The 22,609-nt window shown below is 43.5% G+C and overlaps 1 long non-coding RNA gene across 1 annotated transcript in view; it reads right to left on the reverse strand.

Annotated features, from left to right (window-relative positions):
- The window catches only part of LOC139164933 (uncharacterized), a 113,628-nt gene extending 101,653 nt beyond the window's left edge, over positions 1-11,975 (reverse strand). Inside the window, exon 1 of the long non-coding RNA XR_011558714.1 lies at positions 11,879-11,975. This is a non-coding gene — a long non-coding RNA (uncharacterized lncRNA). The remainder of the gene's footprint in view (positions 1-11,878) is intronic.
- Between the last annotated feature and the right edge of the window lie 10,634 nt (positions 11,976-22,609).

The following is a 22,609-nucleotide window of genomic DNA, read 5'->3' on the forward strand; positions in this document are numbered from 1 at the left end:
TCTGGAATCAACTTCCCACAGAGATTAGAAGAGCCCCCACCCTCCCTGTCTTTCACAAATTACTCAAGACCCACCTATATCGCCAGGCATGGGGGAACTGAGACACCTCCCCCAGGCTTTTATATTTTATGTTTGATATGTATGTGTTGTATGGTTTTAATTGTTGGGGTTTTATATATTTTTCTTATATATCTAATATTAGATTTGTTTACTGTTATATTGTTTTTATTATTGTTGTGAGCCGCCCCGAGTCTTCAAAGAGGGGCGGCATACAAGTCTAATAAATTGAATTGAATTGAATTTTAGCCAAAATACCATGAAAAATGTTCAGCTGGGCTTTCCAGGGGAAGAATGACAGACTGAAGTCAGTTCTGTGGAAAGCAAAATTGGTGTCCCTGGCAAAATGAAGAGCCAGTGAGTAGCCTGACTATTCAATAATTTATCCGCAGGTTAAGGGAAAACTTGAGGTCACTCACAAGTATTCCACACAGCTGTTCTAATCTCCACCTGGATTGGGACCAGTAGTGGGTCCCAATTATCTTTGCTACCAGTTCACTATTGAGAGTGTGCATGCATGCATAGTGTGTCTGTGCATGCACAGAAGCTTCTGTGCATATGCAGAGATGTCTGGCAGTGGGTGGAGCCTTTCTTCGCCACTGCTACCAGTTTGCCAAATTCAGGTGAACCACTGATTAAGACCCTTGGAAATTGTAAGAGAAGGAATGACAAAATATGGTGGCATAATAAAAAAGGGAATCAGCCTAGAAACCCTATGTGGGCCCAAGTGATTGACATCCAAACACCCATTGAGTGGGGTTAATTGTATCTAACTCTAACCAGTTGAGAAGATTTCTTCACCTTGTAGTATTGATATAATTATTATATAATAATTATTCTGATTCAGAAGTAAGAGGCTGACCGTGTGTGAGATTATAATTTATGATGTCTTATTCCTGCTATGCAGTTTGTTCATTTTCATTCTCTATGCAAATAGTCTACTTATATAGTATTCCTAGTATTGGAAAACACAAATTCTAGAAGATATTTTGTAAGCATACTAAAATAGTCAGGAGAAATATAATGCTTTCCTAAATATTATAAGAATATGAAAAATGGCACAACTGAGAGCATTCCCTAAAATTGTGTGAAAGCATCTTAGGGAAAATTGTTGCTGAGAAATCTCCGCTATTTGCAGCCTGGTGGGAATCTGCCTGTTATGGAGATCGTCGAAGTAAAATTCCCGACAGACAGTTGTCACCTAAGACTCCTCTTATTTTGTTTCTCTAAAGTGAAATTTTGTTGTTGGAGAACAGTCAAGAACCATCACATATAAAGGTGTTTCTTAATGTTCTATTTTTCGCAATTGACTGATTTATGGGCTTGCTGAAGGGTTAAGAAACTCTGGTTTGTATATCCTGGTTTATGACTTATCTTGTGTGAACTCAGTCAATTGTAGCTTATTTATAGGACTTGGGCCATGGGTGTCAAACTGGCAGCCTACAGACCAGATGCTTCACGCACAGGCCTTGCCCATCCCAGCTCTGAGAAGGAAAAAATGTTGCAATATGTCATGTGACAGCAACATGACTCAGCGAGTTTGACACATGTGACCTAGGCTTACAACTGTTGAAAAGAATGTTTGGGGACATGCAAATTGGGGCCAGTTCAGCTCTCAGTTAATTAACTTAAGGGGCATGCCTAAGCACACCATTGTGCCTACCGTCCCTATCCTACTGTCCTATTGTCTTCTTTTATCATTATTGACTACTTATGCTATGCTTATACAAACTACAACCCCATACTTGTTCGAATGAATGAATGAATGAATGAATGAATGAATGAATGAATGAATGAATAAATAAATAAATAAATAAATAAATGAATGAATAAAATAAGCTTTGTTAATCCTACTAGCCTGTCAATCTTAGCATCCAAGCAATTCAGATCAAAATCAAATAGCGGCTAGTTTGGTGTACAAACAAACCTTGATTAAGTGATATGAATTAGGTGCTTATACAGACACATAGGTAGAAATTTGGGGTGGAAATGTTTGATAGAAAAATCTGAGCCTCACCTCATTTTAGTACAATAGCCAATTTTATTTTTTCTTTACCCAAATGCCTTATGCACAATAGGGAAAAATAAACACACACACACACACACACAATGCCTTGGCATTTTTTTCTTTAAACTAAACAACCAGTGCTACTAAATGGTTTGTCTTCTTGCCTATGAAGTTTAATGTCACGTGATTAGAGGGAAGTTTAGAATTTGTCATAACATTCAACTGAAAAAGATCACAAAGTAAGAAAGCAGAAATAAAATATAAATTAATCAAATAACACAAATTGGTATCGTGGGTTGATAATTTTTTTCCTATAAATGTTCTCCACGATACCAATTTGTGTTATTTGGTTAGGTTAGGATGTTCCAACCTAAATGCTTAGTTTGTTAATTGCCTGCTACTTGTAATTCATTTTATTTTTCAGATGCTAATTGTGTTATTTTAGAAAAAATATTGCTGTTGAAAAACAACCAATACTTTATTCTGTGATCTCAGAACACAAAATCCAAGTAAATATGTGTTTGATTCCTTAATAAAGTAATAAAATAGGATTTGTCTTACATTTTCTACTGTAGTATTTTTCATGAATGTATGAAATTTGATAGAGTTATCTGAAACTAATCCCCATGGATTTACGTTCTGAGTAGACAAGTCCAAGGTTATGCTATAAGTGTATTGTCAATTCAATCAAAGAACATCCTAGGTAAAGTATCTGAAAACAAATGTAGATAATTTCATATGTAGAGAAATTCACTTCTATTGTATTTATTCACTTTAGATTGTAATCCAATATGGAATCCCTGACCACAGAATGCATCCTTAAAAGCTCTGCATAATGTTATTAATTTTATAGTTGATGGAATGCTAATTTGCAGGGGTGGTGGTATTATAGTGCTCTAGAATATAAGACAGATATTTATCCTTGTAGACATCCTTGCATTAAAAGCCCTTCTTATGATGCATCTGCATTAAGGGAAGAACATGAGTTTTTAATATTATTTCCAGGTTTCTCTCTCTTGTGTGCCACTTATTGCAGAAGAGACGGAGTAACGACACGGACACAAGAGCTGGATTTAAACTGGGTCATTTTTATTAATAACAAATTAGCATAATTTATTCAATTAAATTAGCATAAATTAGCATACCTGAATATGACCCAAACAATGGACCTGCAGGGTCAAACAATTGCTTCCGGGGCGAAAAATGACGTCAGATAAACTTCCTGGACAACTTATGGGCATAGCTCCATGCTAGTCCAGGTGAGGGACCCCTCCCTCACCTGAGACCCTGCCATGCACTTGCATGAGGGGGGTCCCGCCAGCTAACCCCTAACAGGGGACTTAAAGGTGCGGGACCCAAAGACAGGTTCCCCCCAACTGCTCAGGTCGCTTCCACCACAAGCTTGGAGAGAACCTGTCAATCATCCCCAAAGATGCCCAAGGGAGAACACGCAGTTGCTAAACCACCACCCAGTTTTCCGCCCCTAACCTGCCTACCCAAATGACCAAAGGTAAGCCAATTAGCCTAACAGGTGCAAGCACCCCCTAACCGCACATCCATCTCCCCAGTGTGGAATGGGCGAAAAAACGGCCCAGTTAAAGGCAAAGCCCCAAAAAATTCCCATTCGGCCCCCCTTGGGGCGACCCACAATAGCACACTGCAAAATAGGGAGGGCGGGTGGGTGTCTGCTCTGCTGCAAGGGTCCGGGCGAAAAGGCCGAGACCAGGCCTGCGCGCCCTTAAATAGGGCCGGCAAGCCCCGCCAGGACCTGTCAGCAGTCAGGCCACGTTGGCCTGACTCTCGGCCGAAGTCTCGCCTCGCGAGACTTCGACCGAGTCCCAAGATGGCGGCCGCCAGGAGTCCGGTGTCTGCCCGACCCTCCTGCAAACGCCACCGGCGGGTAAGTCCGCTGGCGCTATTGCAGAAGAGACGGAGTAACGACACGGACACAAGAGCTGATTTAAACTGGGTCATTTCTATTAATAATAAATTAGCATAATTTATTCAATTAAATTAGCATAAATTAGCATACCTGAATATGACCCAAACAATGGACCTGCAGGGTCAAACAATTGCTTCCGGGGCGAAAAATGACGTCAGATAAACTTCCTGGGCAACTTATGGGCGTAGCTCCATGCTAGCCCAGGTGAGGGACCCCTCCCTCACCTGAGACCCTGCCATGCACTTGCATGAGGAGGGTCCCGCCAGCTAACCCCTAACAGGGGACTTAAAGGTGCGGGACCCAAAGGCAGGTTCCCCCCAACTGCTCAGGTCGCTTCCACCACAAGCTTGGAGAGAACCTGTCAATCATCCCCAAAGATGCCCAAGGGAGAACATGCAGTTGCTAAACCACCACCCAGTTTTCCGCCCCTAACCTGCCACGGAGCGGGGGTCAGATCTCTATCTTGGCCCCCCGACTCCCCCCTCTAGCTGCGCCAGCTCACGCAGAGACCGCTGCAGGTCCTGTAAGAAACTGGCGTTCCCCTGTCCTGACAGGTGAACGCCGTCGGCCCGGTAAAGCCACGGCCGATCTACAGTGATGAGGGGATGGGCCACTACAACCCCACCTAATTCCCTGACTATCCTGCCCAGGGCCTTATTTACTCTCCGCCTTACCCGGTGAATGGCACTAAGGGAAATGGGGACCCACAAATGATCCCCGGGAGGATCGAAGACCACACCACATGCATGGTGGGCCACACAGCGCGAAGCCACCGCAGGCCTCCGCAAGCCTGGCAGGGCAACAACAGACCTCCAAGCCGCCCTCCCAGCACACATCTGGGCGCAGCAATGGGATGCCGCCCCCAACACCCCCTGGGCGCAGCAATGGGATGCCGCCCTCCCAGCACCAACTGGGCGCAGCAATGGGATGCCACCCTCCCAGCAGCAACCGGGCGCAGCAATGGGATGCCGCCCTCCCAGCACTATCTGGGCGCAGCAATGGGATGCCGCCCACCCAGCACCAACTGGGCGCGGCAATGAGATGCCGCCCTCCCAGTACCAACTGGGCGCAGCAATGGGATGCCGCCCTCCCAGCACACATCTGGGCGCAGCAATGGGATGCCGCCCCCAACATCAACTGGGCGCAGCAATGGGATGCCGCCCTCCCAGCACCAACTGGGCGCAGCAATGGGATGCTGCCCTCCCAGCACCAACTGGGTGCAGCAATAGAACGCCGCCCTCCCAGCACCATCTGGGCGCAGCAATGAAATGCCACCCTCCCAGAATCACCTGGGCGCAGCAATAGAATGCCGCCCTCCCAGCACTATCTGGGCACAACAATGAAATGTCGCCCTCCCAGAATCACCTGGGCGCAGCAATGGGATGCCGCCCTCCCAGCCATAGCAGCAGAAACACCTTTCCTGCCGCACACCCCTTCTCCCCCAGCCAGATGACAACGATCCATCTGCCGATGACAGTTGGGTCCCCCCCGGCGGTACTTGTTGCTGAGTGGCCATCCCAAAAACGCTCCATGACCCCAGAGCAACACCGTCGGTCTCGTCCTGACGGGGTTGCATAGAAGAGGGCTAAAAGGTAAACCTGGCCTAATACTCACCCCAGACCCTCAGCCGGCCGTTTGTACCCTAAAACATGCCGCTGACTGCCAACGGACGACTTCTCCAAATCCTCCGTATCGAGAAACCGTAATTTCGTGCTAGTGGCAGCGCCGATACGGAACGAGCGTTCCATAGCCGGCGGGATCGATTCTGGCCTGTCCAAAAAAAACCTGGAAACTAGAACCCGCTAGACTAAAGGGATGAAATAAAAGGCACGGAGTGACTCGTCAGCCTGCGCTACGGCCCTGGCCTTGCTAGCCCATAGGGCCCCACCAAACCTGACACAAGCCACTGCCCTAAAAGGACGGGCCTCGTACAGAGAGGCACACAGACCGTCCAAAGCCTGACTAATCAGCGACAGCTGCTGCACCATCAGGGCCCGACAAGCATCGGAGGAGAGTCCTCTCCCAGCCCGCCCACATCTTCCGAATGCGGAAGTCACCAGAAAAAATCAGTAAACCCCCCCGCCTTGGACCAAAAGGCGAGGCCGGCTAACCTGGACCTAATAGTCCTAACTGAAAGGCCACGCTGCCTAAGCTGGACGCAAAATATGGCCAGGCATACAACTGGGGCAGGCCAACTATAGGGGTAACCCTTATCCCGCCTGAAATCCCCAAACTCTTTTCCTGCCAGCTGCTAAGCCCCCAGAGTGCCAGGCACCCCAGAGAGGGCCATAGCCCAGCAGGCCTCTACTCTCCACTGCCCAGGAGCCCACCCAGGCTCCAAGGGGGTCGGGAAAAGCCTCAGGCAATGCACGTGCCCATGGGGCCAGGGTCCAAAACCTGGACAACTGACCATGGGACAGGCGACAGCAATCCCGTTATACCAACCCAGGGACATGTCTAGCCAAAAAACAAAGCGTTCAGAAACAAGGCCCTGTGCACAAAATGGCGGAGAAGCCGCATGACCCTGTCGCTCTTAGAGGACAGGGCACTCACAACATGGACCACTACCAAGTTGTCGCACCAAAAGTACACAGTCCTGTCCCTGAACTGCTCCCTCCAAGGCTCTAAGGCCACTACCAAGGGAAAAAGCTCTAAAAAGGTCAAGACCTTAACCAGGGGGGAGGCCCTCCATTCTGGAGGCCAGACAGACCAGCACACTGGTCACCTAACACAACCCCAAAGCCATAAGTCCCCGCAGCATCCGAACACAACTGCAATTCAGCTTCCAAAAGAAGCTCATGCCTCCAAAAGGACAACCCATTAAAACGCTCTAAAAAAATCCCGCCATACGCAGAGGTCAGCCCTGACCCCGGCGCATAAGCGGGTACGATGATGGGGCAAACGTAGCCCCTACATCGCACTATACAACCTCAGGGAAAAAAACCGTCCAGGCACCACAACCCGACAGGCAAAATTCAAAATCCCCGCTAATTCCTGCAGCTGCCTAAGAGTGACCTTCCTGCAGCCCAACACAAGATCAAGCGTAGCCCGGATCTTGACTAACTTATCTAGGGGCAATCTAGAAGATTGCTCCTCTGAGTCCAATTCAATACCAAGGAAGGTAATCTTGGTGGCTGGGCCCTCGGTCTTCTTCAGGGGCTAGAGGCACCCCCAACTGAGCACAAAGGGCTTCGAAGTCCTGCATCAGAGCAAAACATCGCTCTGAACGCGCAGGCCCCGCCATCAAAACTTCATCACGGTAGTGAACGACCGAACCAAGACCACTGCGCCTCCTGAGAGCCCACCCCAAGAAGGTGCTAAAGCTCTCAAAAAGAGAGCATGAAACAGAGCAACCCATAGGTAAAGCCCTGTCTACATAGAAACCACCCTCAAAGAGGAAGCCCAGGAGCTGGAAGTCGTCTGGGTGAATGGGGAGGAGCCGGAATGCAGACTTAATGTCGCATTTACCCATAAGGGCTCCGACCCCACACTTCCTAACTATGGCCACGGCCACATCAAAGGATGTGTACCGGACTGAACAAAGGTCGTCAGGAATGAAATCATTCACTGACTCCCCTTTTGGAAAAGACAAGTGGTGAATCCACCAACATTCACCACTCGCCTGTTCAGGCCTCCTTCTTTATGTTTCCCCTAACAATGTCTTCATGTCCCACAACCGGTCTAAGGTTGTCAAACACGAAGGCCTTCCTAACCCCCCTGTAAGGGATCCTAAAACCCCCCAGGAAACCTAGCAGAAGAGCGTCCGCTCTCTCGCGAGGGTGGTAGTTTTTTAACCAACCCTTAAGAACAACAAAATTAATTGAACTGGGGCCCATTACCCCCAGCAGGCGGGGGCTGCTTCGCCTGACCCCCACCCTTCTAGTCCTTTCCCGCCTTAGGCCTAGGACAAACGAAAGCGGCATGGGAGCCCCAAACTGGGGACGGCTCAAACCGTAAAGGCTCCGAAACTAAACACCCCTGGCCCCGACGGGTAAGCCGTCACTGCGGCCAGAGCCATAGCAGCCGAAGCTGGCAGAGTCCAACCTCCCGCCCTAGATACCCTGGGCCCCAATGGAAAAGCCGTCGCAGGAGCCCGAGGGAGGGCAGCCGTAGCCGGTGGGGACCACACCTGAGTACAGGTGCCCGCCGGAGACCCTAAACCATTGCACTCACCCCCGAAACCCGGTGGGACAAAGGCCTGCCCGGGCCAAGGAAGGAGTGCGACAGAGGTCGAATGTGTTGCGACCTCAACTGCCCCGAAAGGTGTATACGGCACCCAGGGTATTGCCAGTCCCACGGGGCCTGGCAAGGCCACCACCTGCCCGGGCTGGCTAACCACTACGATAGACCTATTTCGACCTTATTCTGGTCTTATCAGCTGGCCATACCCGCACCGGGACTTGAACCTGCAACCTTTGCCTTGCAAGGCAGAGAATTAACCTCCAGGCTACAATATCCAATCCCGATTTGGGTTTTTGTTTTTTTGCTTTGTTTTGCTTTGTTTTTAATTATTTATTTATTTATGTATGTATGTATTAATTTTATTTCAGGTGTGTGTCTTTTTCTATTTTTGAACCAGGAGCCAAGGCCAAAAAGGCCCCGGCCCCAAAAGAAAATGAAGACCGCTGCCTAGGAAGGCAGAGGAGTAGTAGTAGGGCTGCTACCTATCGAAAGGGAGCCCAAACTGACCCCCGCCGCCCTCCTCGCTCCCCCAAGGGGAAAAAACGATCGCTCCCCCACCGGGAGCCCTAGCCAACGGATAACTGCCACTGGCAGCCAAACCTCCGGCCTCCGATGAGGTAGAAGAGCTGACAAGGCCGCCACGCCACGAGGCCGCCCAACCAATGGGGGAAGCGCACGACCGATTACCCACACACACACGCGCAAAGCGCCCTCCGCGGCACCTAGCGATCCCCCCGACCCGAGGGGATAAGTTAATAGGGGGGGGCCTCATGCCGGACACCAGCCGAAGCACGGTTGCTGCCTGAGAGCTTCGAGAACAGGGGCAGACCGCAGGCCTCGGAGCTGAAGAGGGCTCTTCACCAGGAGCTCACAACGAGCCGCTGCCCCCCAAGCCTCCGACGAGGCTTCTAAATTGACGGCCGTCACATGCGGCCGCCGTAAAAGGCTCCAGGAGCAGACAGACGAGTGTCTGCTCTGCTGCAAGGGTCCGGGCGAAAAGGCCGAGCCCGGGCCTGCGCGCCCTTAAATAGGGCCGGCAAGCCCCGCCCGGACCTGTCAGCAGTCAGGCCACGTTGGCCTGACTCTCGGCCGAAGTCTCACCTCGCGAGACTTCGACCGAGTCCCAAGATGGCGGCCGCCAGGAGTCTGGTGTCTGCCCAACCCTCCTGCAAACGCCGCCGGCGGGTAAGTCCGCTGGCGCTATTATGTAGGTATAAAAAAGCAAAATATACAAAATGCAAACAGAAACATGGTACAATAGAGAAGTAAGAGAATGCTTAGATCAAATATTGAGTGAGCACTCTATAGATGAGAAGAGAAACCATGTCTATTGATATCGCTATCTATAACTGAAGACATCTTTTTTTCAAACTCATCTTCTAAGAAACATTCATGAATTATTCCTGGTAACATAATGGAAGAAGTTTCTCAGTGTCATTGCCATCTTCCACACTGTCCTTTTCCCAATAACCCAGTCCAATGTATCAATAAATTGCAAATATCCGCAGAAAGTTTGAAAGATTAAAGGATAAGAGGAATTTAAAAGCTAAAAGCAGCATTTTTTTTGGCTATATTTACAGGATAAAAAAGAAGGAATGGACTTGATAGGATAACAGCTGGCAAAAGTAGATTTATTGCTAAAAGGCTTGTCTTTAATAATTGAAAAATATATTTATGGCTGCTATTACTTATAAGATTGAAGACCTTATAATATTTGTGACATAAATAAGTTGCTTACAGATGCAGATCATATTTGGAGGGTTACAATGAAACAGGGTTACACAGTACAGTGGTACCTCGAGATACGAGTTTAATTCGTTCCGGACCTGGGCTCTTAAGTCGAGCAGCTCTTATCTCGAACGACTTTTCCCCATAGGAATTAATGTAAATAATTTTAATTGGTTCCAGCCCTCAAAAAACTCACAAAGTTAGTCTAAATTATGCAGAAAGACATGTTTTTAATGAAGAAATGTACATGTACATATAAATGAATAATGAAGTTTCTTTCACTTAACTTGTAAACTTTCTTAAACTTTTAAATTTACATATGTTCAACTTCTCTGCCACCCAATCCTGTAGGACAGAGGTCCCCAACCCTTTTTGCACCAGGGACCGGCTTTAAGCGATCAAGAGAGGAATGGGTGAATGAATGGACGGAGGGTGGGAAGGAAGGAAGGAAAGAGGGAAGGGACAGGAACAGAGGAAGGAAGCAAGGAAACTTATGAAAGGGGAGAGTAAGAGAGGAATGAGTGAAGGGAGGGAGGGAGGGAGGGAAGAAGGTGGGAAGGAGAAAGAAAAGAAGAAATAGAGGAAGGGAAGGTAAAAGAGAGAAAGAAAAAGAGCAAGAAAGAAAGAAAGAAAGGGGGAAGGGACAGGAACAGAGGAAGGAAGCAAGGAAGCTTATGAAAGGGGAGAGTAAGAGAGGAATGAGTGAAGGGAGGGAGGGAGGGAAGAAGGTGGGAAGGAGAAAGAAAAGAAGAAATAGAGGAAGGGAAGGTAAAAGAGAGAAAGAAAAAGAGCAAGAAAGAAAGCTGCAAGCACCCCCCCGAGCCCCCCAGGCCGGCTGCAACCTTTTAAAACACGCGCGCCGCTTTGCAGCTGTCTCCTGAAGCCGAACGCGGAAGTTAGCGTTTGGCTTCAGGAGACAGCTCCTTGGCGCTTGTATCTCGAATTTGGGCTTGTAAGTAGAACAAAAATATCTCTCCCCTCCCAGCTCTTATCTCGAGTTGCTCTTAAGTAGAGCAGCTCTTATGTCGGGGTTCCACTGTACTGGAATTCTTTTATAAAATGTCATATTTATATATGCACATGAGAAATGCTCTTATATTCTGCTCTAAAGAGACACAACAGCTATTGTTAAGATTCCAAAGAGCTGTCATATAGGAAATGGGGTAGATTTGTTCTAAATTGGCAGCACAAGAAATTTAGATTATTATTGCATATGGTGTTGTATTTTAATTACAAATCAGTTTTGATTGAAACCTAGAAAAATTACTCTAATGATATGTGCAGTTCAATAATGTAACAAATGTACTTGTACACAGGTTGGATTTTACTTCATTCAATACAAGTTGGATGGTCATGTGCAGGGACAGGCAAAGTTGGCTCTTCCATGACACGTGGACTTCAACTCCCATAGTTCCTGAGCTAGCATAAGTGGCTCAGGAATTCTGGGAGTTGAAGTCCACATGTCATAGAAGAGCCCACTTTGCCTACCCCTGGTCATGTGTTTAGGATTGTGTAGTAATAAATTCTATAGTGTGCGAGGGATTCTAAAGGTCCTGAAACACAAAAAATAAACATTAACATAAATTTAAATAAACAATAATAAACAATTATTGCTAAATGTAGGAAGAACTGTACTATAGTTTCTGTATTTACATAGAAGTGGGAAAATAAAGCAATCTTACAGAAGGAATTTTGAGAAAGATGACAGAAGCAAGTTAATTTATTAGGACATATTTGCAAATCACTATTTAAATATGATATCGAAGCAGAATAAGTTTAAAAATGCAAGATAAAATAAATGCAACATTTCAAAAAAGCAATAAGAATGGATCAATGGCTAGACTTATGGTGGGGGGGGATCAATAAAATTTATACCAGCTACAATCTGAGGAAAAGAATGATACAATCTTTATAAAATGCTTTTGATGCTATTACAATGTTAAGAATAAAATCATACATACCTTATAAATATTGAAAGTGGGACTTAGTTTTCCAAGGAAACAAGAGAAGTGTCCTTCAACTCAAGCTCAATTAATGGTGGAACTATCTGTGTAGTCTGAAGTACAGTGATCCCTCGATTATCGCGAGGGTTCCGTTCCAAGACCCCTCGCGATAATCGATTTTTCGCGATATAGTGGTGCGGAAGTAAAAACACCATCTGCGCATGTGCACCCTTTTTTTCCATGGCCGCGCATGTGCAGATGGTGTTTTTACTTCCGCACCTGGGAAGACCCAGCAGCGCCGCAGCAGCAAGGAGCCGAAGATCGGGGTTTCCCCTTTGCGTGGGCGGCGGGGAAGACCCAGGGCAGGTTCCTTCGGCCGCCCAGCAGCTGATCTGCTCGGCAGCGCCACAGCAGCAAGGAGCTGAAGATCCGGGTTTCCCCGCCGCCCACGCAAAGGGGAAACCCGGATCTTCGGCTCCTCGCTGCTGCCCGCCTGCCGCTCGCCCGCCCGCCCGCCGCTCGAGAGCAAGAGGGGGAGAGATAGAGAAAGAGAGAGAAGGAAAGAAAGAGATGAGAGAGGGAGGAAGAGAGTGTGAGAGAGGAAGAAGCAAGATAGAGAAAGAGAGAGAGAAAGAAAGATGAGAAAGGAAGAGAGTGACGTCATCGGGTGGGAAAATATTTTTAATTAATATTTTTTGAAAAATCGCGATATAGCGTTTTGCGAAGATCGAGATCGTGAAAATCGAGGGATCACTGTATCTCCAGAATTCAACAGTTGGACCTAGATGGGGGGGGGAAGAGCATTGTGATATTAACACAGGGGTGGGCTACTGCCCAGATGGGGAGGGCAGGGGGGAACCCAGTGGGGTAGCAAAAATGGAGCTCCACCCCAGAGCACCCAATTTGCACTGAAAAATGTTGAAAGAAAATGCAGGGCTTCCTGCATAAACGATGCCCATAGTGTGGTAATAAAACTTTTGGTAGCCCTTCACTGTATATTAACATCACCCTTTGAATGCAAGCTATATCATAATAGCCATACTAAAAGCACTGCATCACATTGTTCTTTTCTTTGGCCACAAGGACTATATCTGTCTGAGGATTGGTTTTGTTTATTTTGCCTTCCTTACCTAATCTATAGCTTGTTATTTTCAGGGATTCTCCACCCAAGTAGTAACTAGGTCTGATCCTGATCAGCTTCCAATTTCAGACAAGATCACACCAATGCTGCCACCTGCTGAGTTTAAAATAATACACTTTGTTGAAAATATAATTAAGTGGCTTAATTAAAAAGAGTTGGTTTTAATTCTTAAAATGGACTGACGAACAGCATAAAGCAAATACACTTAGTTACACTGAAAACCCAATCAATTAGCCTGTTTTTCATAACTTTTTGCCCAAGAATAAGAGTTGAACAGAAATTGTGGAAAAGAGGCAAATCTTATCTTTAGAAAAATAATTATCCTGACCAGCTAGAACAAAATATTTCTCCCAAATACTAATTGGTTGCAGTGATTAAGCCACACCTATTGCTATTTGCCTGAACAATATAGAAGGACTTAATGATGTTCTGAAGTCTTATGAGTACCTTCAAGATACAGTCAACTATTTCTGGAGAAAGTAACCAGTGACTCTATCATCATTTTCAATATCAGCATATTTCTTTTCTTTTCCTTCCCCCTCTTCCTGTTTTCCATTATTTTTTAAAAACATGCTCTTTGCATTTTATATTTTGATTGTTCTGTCGGGCTCTCTGGTAGAATCCTCCCAAAAATTCACAGGTACAAATTTCAGACACACACACGTTTGAAAATTCAAAACAATGTTCTTTATAATGAAAATTCACTTAAACTAAGCCATCTTTTGGTATAGCAAAGAGCACTCGTCTCCAAACAAACTGGTAATTTATACAAGTCCCTTATCAGTCCTGTGATATTTAGCTTGCAGCTGTGAGGCAATTCAAAGTCCTTCTTTCACAAAGTGAAACACACTTTGCTCTGGTTTAGTTTCAAAGCAGGGAAAAATCAGCACACAAAAAGTCAAAGTCAGTAACGCAGTCATGAAACACAATGATCAGATAATCCTCCACAATGGCCAAACTCACAGGCTGCTCTTTATAGCAGCCTCACTAATTACCACAACCCCACCCAACCACAGGTGGCCTCATTTTCTTTGATAATAATCTCTCAGTTGTTGTTGCTTATGCATCACTCTCCGCATGCCTGGCTGTATCATTAACTCTTGTTCTGAATCCAAGGAGGAGCTAGATAATTGATCTCCTTCTGAGCTGTCTGCCACACTCTCCTCCTCCCTGTCACTCATGTCTTCTTGGTCAGAGGAGCCTTCATCAGCAGATTCCACTGGGGGGGCAAAACAGGCCTGCAGCATGTGGATGTCTCCCCCACATCCACAGTCCTTGGGGCAGGAGCTGGGCCAGAGCTAACCACAACATTGATAAACCAATAAAAATCATAATAATAATAATAATCTTCATTATCATCATCTTTTTTTCCCCAGAACAAAGGTCAGGAGTTTTACCTGGCTTAGTGCTGACCGTGGGAACAGAACCTTATGGTATTTCTGTTTCGTCTCTTTTATATAGTGCTTACTTTTATACATATGGTAATTTCCATCATATTCTGATCTAATGACAATAGAACCATTAAGAACATCTCACATGTGGCCATTTTATTAACTTCTTGTAAACTCTGACTGTACACTTCCTTGCTCATGATTTGAAATACATTGTGATCTCTCCTTCCCTCAATCTAGAGCAGGGATGTTGAACCCTTTATTCCCCGGGTGCCGAAAGCACATGTGTCTGTGCTATCACACATGCGTGAGTGCCCACACCCATAATTTAATGCCTGGGAATTGCAAAAATGGCCCTCCCCCCACCCCCGGAGGTCCTCTGGAGACCTAAATCAGCCCATTTCCAACCTTTGGTTGGCCTATTTTTCACCCTCCCCAGACTCCAGAGGCAAAAATGCCCTCCCCTATCACATGTCCGCATGCACCTTGGAGCTGAGCTACGATAACAGCTCGCATGCCAGCCGATATGGCTCCGCGTGCCATCTCTGACACCATGCCATAGGTTCACCCTCACTGATCTAGAGCCATATATTATTATAACCTTTAATAATGGGCAAGCAGCATAGCTGAAAAGGAAAATGTTAGTGACTTAGTATTCTATGAAATGTAATTTCTGGAAATATTAAGTCATAGTATGACCAGCAGTGGTGGAGAAAAACAACAGCAAATGAAGTGGAGTTACCAGAGAGATGAGGACTATTTACTAAGCCTGAATTTTCTAAAGTATCCAAAGGGATTTGAAGACGTTTCTTAGTGCTAGGCCAATGGTGCCAGTGGGGATACTTCCTTTAACCACCACTGACTGTCAATTGGACTGAAATGCCTTTGAAAAATAAATCTCTGGCTTTCTCTGCAAGACTCCTAAACCAAGAAAGAAAGTGCATTCAGTTCCTTGTGGAGTTCTATGTCTCTTCCTGACTATGCTTTCTCTTGCTTTTTCTCTTTCCATATTGTATTTCCTGAAATAGCAATGGAATCATGGAGACAGAGGAGTTAGGTACAGGTAACTATTACAAAAGAGTAACCTTGCTTTAAGGATCACATGAATTCTCAGGGAATCTGATCATCCATAATGTCTGCCATTGTGGGGAGTAGATCATCAGCCATGGTAAAACACACATGTGTAAATATGTGGGTCTGTGTTTGTGCAGTTTGTGGTTATAGATTCACAAACTGCACAAACACATATACATGTGGGCTGGGATAAAAACTGTCCAAAGACTGGATTTTAAGAATGAATATATAAAGCATTATAACATCAATATATTAATACCATGATGAAAGAACTCTTACATTAGAGATCCAACAAGGACGGTAGTAAGCACTTTGCAAAGTTAGTCTGATACATGTATGTTCTGTGACTAATCATGGCAGCCATTTTGCGAATGTATTTACCTGTGCTTTTAACTTTCAAATTTACACCCAGCAGAAAAGATTGCCTACCCCAGGGAGATGCATATGAACTCCAAAGCACATAGGCTCAGATCAGCCCTCCCTAAGCTTGTGTTCTCTTGATGTAGTTCCATGCAATAATCCCTTGTGCCTACCCCTGACATCTGGAAGAAGCAAAGGCAGAACTGGTACACACGATAAAGACAGAAAGAAACCATATGTTCCCTCTCCAATCAGAGCAATGGGTAAGTCTGGGAATTATCATATGATATACTTTTGCAGGCTAGGTCTGCTATTCTCTTTTCCAATCTCTGCCACACCTGAGTAAAAATACGAAGTATTTGGACCAGAAATCATGTAATAAATTTGACAGGCAGATGGTTTAGAAGAGACAATAGAACAAAATCTTTTCACAGAGCACTAGATTGTATTTTCTTAACTCGTATCTGTATCAAAGAAAGTCAAAAGTCATTCTTTTTTATCTTATTATTTATTTATTTATTTTTATTATTTTCTTTTCTTCTTTTCTGCACTTCTATGTTGCCTCTTTCTTCATCTTTTTTTAATCTCTTACCCTGTTTGTTTATCTTTTAATGTTATACTTTTAAAAATCAATACCATCATATATAAAAAAGAAAATATCTAATTGTTTGGTGTGCAATGCTGTGTAGCATTATCCCGAGGGGAAGAGATGAAACAGTTTATGCGCAAAATGTGAGGGGTATGCAGATATCTTCTTAGACCCCCTTTTGACCCACACAATATACAGGTATTCTATGGAAGGTAGGCTGGTTGCAATTGCTCTTTCTGTAGTCTTAACTATCCATTGGAGTTTGTACTTGTTCAGTTTGGTTGCTGCAGCAAACCAGATTGTTAAAGAAGTACAAACAACAGACTGTATAATTTCTCCGTAAAACTGTATTTATTTATTTATTTATTTATTATTTGGATTTGTATGCCGCCCCTCTCCCGAGGCAGTCTGAACTTCCTAAGTTGACGCAGGAAGAACATTCTTTGTTGTGCCTTTTTAATGATAGTTCTAATGTTAAATGTCCATTTCAAATCCTGTGAGATCATAGAACCCCAAAATTTGAAAGACTCTACTGCTGATACTGTGTTATCAAACATAGTAAGAAGTGGTAAAATAGAAGGGTTCCTCCTAAATTTATACAGAACTGAACTTTGTAACAGATTTGACCTACTGTATTTAAAACAAATGCATTGAATATATAGAATCTGCAAGCAGAGCAAAGGAAATCTGATACTCTCATCAATATGAACAGTAATTTTACTTGGATTTGTGTGTGTGTATGTGTTTTAATCATTTCAAGAATTTAGTATATTATCTCAAAAGGAAATGACATATTTAGAGATTATATGCGCATATCTTATTTAAAACTGATCCCAGCTTCAGTGACACCAAAACCCTCAAAGGAAGGGGACTGCATCTAAATGACTAAAAAAATAGATACGGTTCGTAAGAAGAAGCAATTTTCCCCATAGGAATCAATGTAAAAGCAAATAATGCGTGCAAATCCACCCCCAAAATGACCCCTTTTGCCTTGCACCACTGGGAATCCCTGCCTCCGGACTTCTGTTGCCACCCAAAGCCCCCATTCTTTTGCTGCTGGGATTTCTCTGAGCCTCCCCTTGCTGAAAATCCCCACTTCCAGATTTCCTTTGCCAGTCAAAGCCCCCATTCTTTTGCTGCTGGAATTCCCCAGAGCTCCCCTTGCTGGGATTCAAAACACTGCTGGCAAAAACAAAGGGAATCCCAGTGAGGGGAGCCTCAGGGAAATTCAAGGAGCACAAGAATGGGTGCTTTGGGCGGCAATGGAAGTTCGTAGGCAGGGATTCCCAGTGAGGGGAGCCTCAGGGGAATCCCAACAGCACAAGAACTTGGGCTTCGGGTGGCAACATAAGTCTGGAGGTGGGGCATCCCAGCGGCGGTGGCTTGGGTTGGTAAGGTGAAAATGGTTCGGAAGTAGAGATAAAAAAATCTTAAACACCGGGTTCGTATCTCAAAAACTTTGTCAGTAGAGGCATTCGTAAGTAGAGGTACCACTGTATTGTCTATCACTTACATATAAAAAACTTAATATATCTACCTGGTCAGCAAAATGCTTGATTTTTCCAACTCTGGAAGAAGGGGAGATTTATCAAGTTACTTTTGTCTGCTGTGTAGAACTGGGAATCTGAATTTGTTTTGGCAGGTCATGGTGATGCAGATTACTTGCTATGAAGGATCTCATAAGTTATTGTACAAGTGGAATTACAAAAATATCACAAATCCCTAAACCTAAATACATAATTTGTGAGTGATCTTATGTAGAAACAGCTGGTGGCAGAGAGTGATATACCTATCATTAATGTTCTTTGGCAAATGCTAAAGTGTGCATTTTTTGTCTCAATTGGCATTCATGCAATATAACCAAAAGCCTTCAATCTCTCTCTCTAAACAAGAGATTTTACTAATTACCACGTTCATTTGAATTTTTATTACTTTCAAATAATGAAAGCCATTATTAGGGTCAATCTAAATCCACAGTGTTTGCAATTTTAGGATTTTCTGCTACAATTTGGCGTTGGACTCAAAATCTGGGCTTTCTTATTTCAAGGATAAACTTTGTTCTAAACAAACTAGGCCAGAAATATTGTGCCTTTGCGCTAATAATTAATTTTCAACAAAGTGTACCATTTAATCAAACATTTTACAGTCTACAAAATGTGCAACAATAGTAAATGAGTAAAAATAATCATAAAGCAATTCTGCTTAATTCATGCTGTGATATAACTATTATAGAGACTATCAAGTACTTCATTTCTAAAACTCCTTAACATAGTACATCAGTTGCTCTCATACATAGTGAATTTTAAGGGGGGGAAATACTTCCTAAACTTATATACACACATTTGATTCTATAGTAACAAACTTTATTCACTTACCTATATTTGTGAAGGAACCTTATATTTTTAGGGTTATAAATATCTGTATCATGCAGTAGCCACTCAAATGGGAAGCTCACAAATATGGCCAAGACAGTTATAGCTCTGTTTCACAATCACTTCCCACCAGTTAATATTTAAAATGCTCAGATAAGATGGCAAAGATTAACATAAATAATTAAAGGGAGAACTTATTTACTATCTTGGCTTGGCTTCGTCTTCTTGAAAAGAAAATAAGCAGTAGGATTGTATCTCACTCTTATTTTTAAAAAATACAGTCAAATAATACCTTCTGATTTGAATGATGCCATATCAGAGTCTGATAGATTGCTTCCTTGATTACAGATGGAAATTATTAATGGAGTAAGTGAGTTTCCATCTCTTATTCTGAGAAATAGGTGAGTAACAAATGGAGGAAGATAAATGTTATTAGGAAAAATTCATCTTCAGGAAAAGTTTAAAGGAGAACCCAAGACACTACTTTATTCAGTTTCTAATCTCTTAATTGATTGTGGAAAAGAAGTCATAATGATTGTTCTAAAAGCATTTGGAAACAGGTGTAGATATTAGTATTAATGTATCAAGAACAAATCTTGTCAAACTAGGTGTATCTCTGATTCCTTGCTCAATAGTAATGCTTATTTCAGCAAATTTTTGAAAAATGTCATATGATAATCTCAAATTATGGTAGTTAAATCTAGGTGGACAGCATGCCTATTGTGTGAATCCACAACTGACTTCCTAAAAACACATCCGTTTTTAGGTTAGAGCAGTGATGGCGAACTTTTTTTGGTTTGTATGCCAAAAGGGGGCTGTGTGAACATGCTAGCACACATGCACATGCCCACACCTATTCCCTTCCCCCCATTCATGTGCACCCCTGTACATTGCCCCCTGTCATGCACACAGCCGCCCGAGTCTGCGGAGGGGGCGGCATACAAATCTAAATAAACATAAACATAAATAAACAATCCCCCTTGTCTCTTTGCAAGCTTACAGGCCTCACTGAAGCCTGGGACGTTGAATAAATAGCCAAACAGAATTTCGGAAAAATGGACTTCTGGTTTACCTGTTGTGCTGTTTTTTGCACTTCAGAGCACAACAGGCAAACTGAAAGTCCATTTTCCCGAATTTCCGGTTTACCCTTGGGCAGTTTTTTGCACTCCCTGAAGCCTCCAGAGAGTGAAATGGCCTTCCCCAAAGCCGAAAATCAGCTGGCTAGCATGGGCATGCATGGTGGAGCTGACAAATAGGACAATAGGACAATGCCTCGGGTGCCTTCCAATATGGCTCTGTATGCCACTGTGGCACACATGCTATAGATTTGCCATAATTGGGTTAAAATAATCAGGCTAGAGAGTGTTACTGGGATTGGTTCACTTAATGTTATTAATATTATTATTAATAACATATATGAAAAAATGGAAGGCATGCTTATAATCCTTGATCACTGATATGTGCTTACTTTCTTTTCAAGGCTCTTCCTTTTTGTTAATTCCACAACTCTTTGTAGAGTCACATATTAATTTCCAAACTTTTTATGCATCATTCAGAATCTGAATTCTGTATTCATCTTTGTAATACAGTATCATGTTAGCATAATTACTAAACAAAACAGAGCAATATTGGACAATCTCAAATATACTGTATGGTTAAGTATCTCTTCAGCCATTTTACTCTTCTAGCACAATGAAATTATTATCCAGTTCTTTTGCAACAGAATTCAGTGAATGTTCTCAAACCAATATTCTAAGCAGAAGCAAATAGATAGCTGCCATTCTAAGTTTCCACAATATCATGTGATAATTTTAAAAGAAGGCTAAATTCAGCATCCATCACTACTTCTGCTGATATCCTTACCTCCCAAAAGGTAAGATTGTCAGGATATACCAGCAAAGAATTGGACCCAGCAGAGGATGCTATGACCAAACATTTCTCAAATAGAGGGGAAAGAGATGGTTTAATTATTTCCCTGCAAGCTATTTTATCACTTTTATCACTTTTGAAATAGCAAGCTTGCATGCATACATGGCAGCTATTTTTCTCTGCAAGAAGACAATATGGACAGTTAATTGCAATGCTAGAGATTAGTTCAATATGTTCATTCATAGAAAATGTTTAATCATGCCTAAAAGAGAAAAATAATTTCATACTAATACATTCCCAATTCAAAGCCAGAAAAAAATGAATTTTTCTTTAATTCATGGGAAGAATAACAGTCATGGCTAAAACAAAGAATTTTTCATTTCAATAGAAAACATATCCCAATGCCTTAATAAGTATCATTCTAATAGAGAGACTAAATAGAGTATTGCCACAATTTAGACAATTATAGTTTGTCAGACAGAATTATGAATTTTTAACTGTTAATAAACTACAATTCTTAATATTCTTTAAAGAGAATCATGAAATTTAAAATGGAATGAAAACGTTTATCCGAAATGGAGTTAAACAGATAATATTAATACACTCGAACTATTACAGTAAATCCTGCTTGAAATCTGGCATTTCCATTTTGAGTTTTTAAAAATGCATATAGATATAATATTAACTTCTTCTACCCTAAATCAAGGACAAGAAAAAGTGACTAATTAGAAGTGTCATGATAATTAATGATAAAAGTACCAGAAGATCTAATTTTAACTTGAAAATCCCCACAGCCAGTTTAACCAATGCTTTAAGATGTGAGCTAGAAATATATAGCATGTTTAATGGGATGCTGACCTGGAGAAGGTCTATCAATGTGGTCACTAAGAATTGGCCCTGAGCTTCTAGTCCAGAATTAATCAATTAATGATCAAATTGCCATTGCTGTAAATCTTGTTCCTACTCAATACAGTGGTACCTCATGATACGAATCCCTCGTCTTACGAACAACCCGAGATAAGAACCCGGGGTTCAGAAAATTTTTGCCTCTTCTTACGAACTTTTTCCTTCTTACGAACCTGCCGCCGCCGCCGCGAAGCCCCGCCGCCCGGCTGTCGCTTTTTGAAACAGCCGGGGGACTTCTCAGCGTCCTCCTGAACCTGAACGCCAAACCCAAACTTCCGGGTTCGGCGTTCGGGAGGCCGCCGAGAAGCCCCCAGGCTGTTTTAAAAGGTGACAGCTGGGCGGCGGGGCTTCTCGGTGGCCTCCCGAACCCGAACTTTTGCCAACCTTCTGGGTTCGGCTTCTCGGCGGCCTCCCGAACACCAAACCCAGAGGTTTGGGTTTGGCGTTTGGGTTCAGGAGGACGCTGAGAAGCCCCCCGGCTGTTTCAAAAGGTGACAGCCGGGCAGCGGCGGGTTTTTTGCAGTTTTTTTGTTGTTGCACGGATTAATTGATTTTACATTGTTTCTTAAGGGAAACAATGTTTCATCTTATGAACTTTTCGTCTTACGAACCTCCCCTGGGAACAAATTAGGTTCGTAAGACGAGGTATTACTGTATATTCTAAATGATGGGTCTCCAAGTTCTGAAATTAAGTTTCAAATATCTTCTAAACATGGCACATGGCCAAGCATCCATGAGATTTTTCCCATATGAGAAAATCATGCTTAAATCCCCACAACCAACCAGATCAGCTGTGTCACGAAAGGCCCAGTACTGAGATTCAGTCAGTTTAATTGACAGTCCAGAAGACACTGAATAAATATCCCGTGGCACCAACTGGTATCACATTCTGCTGCATTCCAGAGTGGGCAGAATAGGGAGCAAGAGTCAGTTAGTGAGTGGTAGCTATATATTGGAAGATACCTTTAAAGTTTCAACCAATCTACAAGTTCATAAATAGTGGACAATGCTGTTTCATGATTAGTTGCTAGCTTTGACATCTTCATA

The sequence above is a fragment of the Erythrolamprus reginae genome, chromosome 3 (genome assembly GCF_031021105.1).
Source record: "Erythrolamprus reginae isolate rEryReg1 chromosome 3, rEryReg1.hap1, whole genome shotgun sequence".
Taxonomy (NCBI): Eukaryota; Metazoa; Chordata; class Lepidosauria; order Squamata; family Dipsadidae; genus Erythrolamprus; species Erythrolamprus reginae.